Below are 6,127 nucleotides of genomic sequence, written 5' to 3'. Positions count from 1 at the left end.
GTGTGTGTGTGTGTGTTGGCACTGTGTGTGTCTGTTGTGGTGGTCCTGCCCCAGAGGTTTTACGATGGATATCTCACAGTTGCTTTACCTTCCATCCAAAAACAAGAGAAGATAGAGCAAAAGAAAGTGTTATTGTGGTATAATGGTACTGCAGAGACCAGGTACCACATACTCCTGTTCTGTATACTGGATTGTCTATGAATTGTGTATGTAAGATGCATGTCTGACCATTCTACCATGTTTAATCTGATAGATAAATGTCACTCATAAACATTTTGAATGTCAAAAAGCCAGTTGGGCTTTTTTCACACACACACACACACACACACACACACACACGCACGCACGCACACACGCACACACACACACGCACAAACGCATGTGTGTAGGCACGTTTTTTTTACCCTTCCACTGTAAACCGTATATTTAAATGGTTCCATTGTATATTTAGTAGCAGTAATTGGTTTGAATTGAATGCAGGTATTCAATGGAAAGGTATTTGCCACAGTTATTTTTGATTTAAGTAATGTATTACTTGGAAGCGTCAAGAAATTCCGCCATTGTGAAATTCCCCTGCGTCGCGAGCGCACACACACACACACACACACACACACACACACACACACAGACACGCACACACACACACACACCCACACACACACACACACACACACACACACACACACACACACACACATACACACACACACACAGCTAATGTCTCAATCATGGTAACCAGAGTCCTGTCATCTGGTTCTGGTTTAGAGGAACCCCCCTCTCTGATCTGGTCTAGATTGACCCCCTGTTGCTCCTAGCCTTCAGAGACCTGTATGACGCACAGATTTCTCCAGTGTTCCTGCAATACACACACACACACACATACACACACACACACACGTGCGTGAGCACACACACACACGCACGCACACACGCCCGCACGCACTCACGCACGCACGCACACACACACACACACATACATAGACAGAGAGATTCAGTGCTTGTGCCATTCAACCTTTTGGCCTAATATGTTAATCATTTCCTGCTGTATAATCCAATGAAACGGTTTGAATTAGCCTCCTTATTGGATTACTGGTCTGGAATCTATGGTGAGATATCCGCACTGGAGTTAAAACATAGGTTCCTGTGTTAGCAGTGCAAGTGCTACAAAAACATGTAAGTTATTTTGAAGGATTAGAAGGCGGCCTAGATTTATGCCTACAATTCAGTTTTTTTAAAAACAGTTAGTTTTCACTTTTTTTATTTTGGTATAACTTTCAACTACTTAAATTTGACCTCTCATCCCTGTTCCCAGACGCAGCCCTTTGACCTCAGGGACATCCCTAATTAGTCACTTCCTCTGTGGCCAGACTCAACAGGAAGTGGATTGACAGGAGATCATCTCTGGTATGTTCAAACTTCATTAGGAATAGGAAGAGTGTGTGACAGACAGGATTCAAACATTCCCACATGGAAGACCCAAGCGTCTACCATTAGGCCAAGAGGACATCCTCAAGGTCAGAGGGTCCGAGTTTTACATGTCTCAGGCAGGGCTACCTCATCACGAGAATGTGATTCCAAATCACCTTTGCAACAAGTGCATTGTTAGATTTTGCCTAATTTCCTTGTGCTGAATGTGCTCAAGTGAAATCTGTCATGTCCTGGAATACAGAGTGAAGGATAAATCAACCAGTGTAATCATTGGACGGAATGAAGAATGGTATCAAACACATATCAAACGTTACATTCATTCCATTCCATGTATTATGAGCCCGTCCTCTGATTTCCCCCTCCACCAGCCTCCCCTGATAATCAACTCAACTCAACTCATAAACTCTTATCAATAACAACAAAAATGTAGCAGCATGACCGCTGGTTCAAAAAGGCAGGGCAGGTATGACACCTCACACACAGGTTGGTCAACTATGTTTACAGGAGTGCTGTTTACATCCCAATACATCACTGGTCCTCTCTCTCTCACACACACACACACCCACACCATGCTGGCTGTTGCTATGGGGCACACAGTAAATAATACCCCCACCTCTATTATTTGTTGTCCTAAATCATACCCTCCTCTATCACTACCCTCCACCCCCAACCACCTCTCTCTCTCTCTCTCTCCCTCTCTCTCTCTCTCTCTCTCTCTCTCTCTCTCTCTCTCTCTAGCTGAGTTATGGTGTTGGTTTGCCAGTGCCTCGTCTCCTCCACTAGCTAAATGACACAACATCATTTATTCATGACCCGTGGCAGCAATTTGCAGTGATTGGTTCTTTTGGCTTGTTTGTTGATGAGAGCTCCGTCCCTCCTGGCCTTTGGGGCTCAATAACCGTTTCTCATCCCTGTGTGTGTGTGTGTGTGTGTGTGTGTGTGTGTGTGTGTGTGTGTGTGTGTGTGTGTGTGTGTGTGTAAGCATTTGTGTGTGTGTGTCTGTGAGAGAGAGAGAGAACAACATTTGGGTGTGTCTCCCTTCCTCTCCTCTCCTCTCCTCCCCTCTTCTCTCCTCTCCTCTCCTCCCCTCTCCTCTCCTCTCTCTCCATCTTCTGGTGCATAGCCTGCAGTGAGCAACTCACAGCTGTTTGTTTGTCTGTCTGCACCTGGCTGGGGGTGGTTTTGATGGCGGATAAGCAGATGGGGAGTCTCTCTCTCCCCACTCCCTGTCTCCTTGACTGACTAGCTTATCCAGATGGCTGATATATGTTCTCTCTCTCTCTCTCTCTCTCTCTCTCTCTCTCTCTCTCTCTCTCTCTCTCCCCTTCCCTCCCTCCCTTTCTTTCTTTCTCCTTCTCTCCCCTCTCTATTCCCCTCTGTCTCCCACCTTTAACTGTCTCTCTCTCTCTCTCTCTCTCTCTCTCTCTCTCCCCTTCCCTCCCTTTCTTTCTTTCTCCTTCTCTCCCCTCTCTATTCCCCTCTGTCTCCCACCTTTAACTGTCTTTCTCTCTCTCTCTCTTTCTCTGCCTCTTTCTCTCTCTTACTTCTCTCTCCCTAGCTAAGGTTTGTCTTGGCACACAAGGTCATGGGGTTTCAAACTGCTCCGGTGCCAAACCTCACGCTCAGCTCTCCACTGTGTGTGTAGACAACAGAAAACACACAAACGGGGCGAGGAAAGACACACACGCTGAGGATGGGCGGGTGAGAAAAACACACAATCTACGGTACACAGAGTCTGAATACTGCCATCTGACCCACTTTAACCCCCTAGCCTCTGGACTAGCTTAGGGCTACACAAGAGCTCACTATGGAAGACCAAAGTGAACACTAGAACATTAGAGGTTATATCATTAGAGGTTACTTTTTGCTTTATGGAGGTGTTTGGAATCATGCTCTTGTGATTAGGTAGCCCTGCCTCAGACATGTGAGCTCAAGTGTCACCCTCAGACCTTGAGGATGTTCTCTTGGCCTAATGGTGGGATGCTTGGGTCTTCTACATCCTGTACCCTGTCCTTCACATGATTCAATTGTAATTCCTACAGTTTAAGGTCTAAACTCTATACCCTGTTGTTTCAAATCTGATACAAAGCAATGGTTTTGACACCGAGCGTTCGATAGGTCTTGGGGTTTAGCCAAGCGGAACACAGATGATATCCACAGCATTCCTCAGCACACTCACACGCACTGGGATAGAGAGAGAGCAAGACAGCGAGAGATAGAGAGAGACAGAGAGAAAGATAGAGACAAAGAGAGAGAAACTGAAAAAGAAAAACTGAGAGGAAAATTTACATTCTTCTCCTAATGAGCGTTACTAAGCTGCCAAATCTAACAGTGGTTCTACTCCTTCAACAACACTCCTCACAGTGAAAATCCCCTACCGTTGTAACGGAAAGGCTCAGAATGTTTTTACTCTGATGGTATTAACTGCTACCTCCTGAAAGAATGGAATGTTAATTTGAGCCAGAACTATCTTCTATGAACATCAGGGTATGTGTAGGTGTGTATGTGGGTGTGTATGTGTGTGTGTGTGTGTGTGTGTGTGTGTGTGTGTGTGTGTGTGTGTGTGTGTGTTTGTGTGTGTGTGTGTGTGTGTGTGTGTATGATTGTGTGTCTGATTGTGTATTTGTGTGATTGTGTGTGCATGTGTATGTGGACAATGTGTCCTATTGTTTTATCCTGTGTGATCCACTCCCACTGATGATCAATTGTCCTCCTTGTGTGTGTGTGTGTGTGTGTGTGTGTGTGTGTGTGTGTGTGTGTGTGTGTGTGTGTGTGTGTGTGTGTGTGTGTGTGAATGTGTGTGGGAGATGGAGTCCATCTACATTAGACACATTTATAGCTTCCATTTGCATTCACAATAGGCTATTCAAGACTTATGAATAGCAACAGGATGTATTGTAGTAATCCTCCTGTTTTCTCTCTCTCTCTCTCTCTCTCTCTCTTTCTTTCTGTCTCTCTCTCTGTATGTGTTTGTGAGAGTGTGTGTGCTTAGGTCTGTTTGTCTTTCTTTCCAAATAAAGACTTGTGGACAGCTATGCTTTGTCCAGTCCAACAAACAAACAGGCAGGCAGGTGGGCAAGCAAGCAGACAGACAGACAGACAGACAGACAGACAGACGGACAGACAAACAGACAGACAGACAGACAGACAGACAGACAGACAGACAGACAGACAGACAGACAGACAGAGATCAATTAAGAGTGAGAAATGAAAACCAGTAGAGACTGAGGACCTGAGCTGTTTGTAAAATGTTTGTCTTTTCTCTGCCTTGTTACATCAAATGAAAATGAATCCATAGATTGTCTTGTCTCAGTGAATTAGAGTTCATCTAGACTCTCTCAGTCTTACCGACAATGTTTTGGAAAAGAGACCTTAATGAAGTACTCTATCCGGGCAATAAACATGAGGTCTGATTACATCATTACAGCTCACTGACAGGACATGACCTTGTCTCTAAGAACACACACACACACACACACACACACACACACACACACACACACACACACACACACACACACACACACACACAGGAAATTAGATCAGAAGCAAGATCCTTATTTTTGTCATAGGGTGATAGAATGGGGTGGAGTAGGGTGTGGTCAGGCTGGTTACATATACACAGACACACTCACAGGCTCCCAAACCCCACACAGGAAATTAAAAAGGGTAAACTCCAGTGGTAGATAGACAGAGCTGCCTGGAGCAGAGATGAAAGCACACATGCACACTCTCCATGATACCAATTAAAATCCCACAGGCCATCTTTTTCTGTGTGTTTGTGTGTGTGTGTGTCAGTTCTTGCTACAATAGCTGGCTGTGAAAAAACTGGTCGAACATTACCTCCCACTACTAATTAGAATCTATATGAGTGTGTGTGTGTGTGTGTGTGTGTGTGTGCGCGTGCGTGCGTGCACACTTTGTGCGTGTGTATGTGTGTATGCATCCATGTGTATGTGTGTGTGTCTATCTGTTTGTGTGTGTGTGTGTGTGTGTGTGTGGGAAGGTTTGTGTTTGTGTGTGTATGTGCATGTGTGTGTGTGTGCATGTGACGTCTGACGGACATGGAGGACATTTTCCCGTCATCCAGAGTAAACAGAGTGTGTGAGTCATCGTCGCCCTCCAGTGTGTTTTCATTAGCAGACCACTTTCTATCTTTATCTCAACCTGAGATGGTTAGAAAGAGAGAGAGAGAGAGAGAGAGAGAGAGAGAGAGAGAGAGGTGGGGATAAGGGGTAGAGGGATAGTGAATAAGAGAGGGAGAAAAACATAGATTGAGGCTGTGGAAGAGAAATGAAGAAACACATAACAGGGAAAGAGAAGGTTTAGAGACGTGAATAGACAGAATGGAGGGATAGAATATCTAGGAGGGAAGGAAGGGTAAACTTGATGAGAGATGAGAGTGTCTGGAGTGGGAGAGAGGGGTGAGAGAGGGGTGAGAGAAGGGTGAGAGAGCGAGAGAGAGAGAGAGAGAGAGAGAGAGAGAGAGAGGGGAGTAATAGTTGATGTGTGTGTGTGATTTCCCTACGGTGTGGTGAAAATGGATGTTACGTTGTTGACAGTCCACTCCATCTGCTAGTTTACAGTAATAACCATGACTCTGCTCTGGCCTTTTCACATGAAAGGATTCCAATGTTCCACCTGGGTCTCCTGTTCACCACAACGACGTACTCTGGCACGACAACTTCTCGTTGGACGG

Source organism: Argentina silus, assembly GCF_951799395.1.
Source record: "Argentina silus genome assembly, chromosome: 13".
Classification (NCBI taxonomy): domain Eukaryota; kingdom Metazoa; phylum Chordata; class Actinopteri; order Argentiniformes; family Argentinidae; genus Argentina; species Argentina silus.
This window is presented reverse-complemented; position numbering follows the sequence as displayed.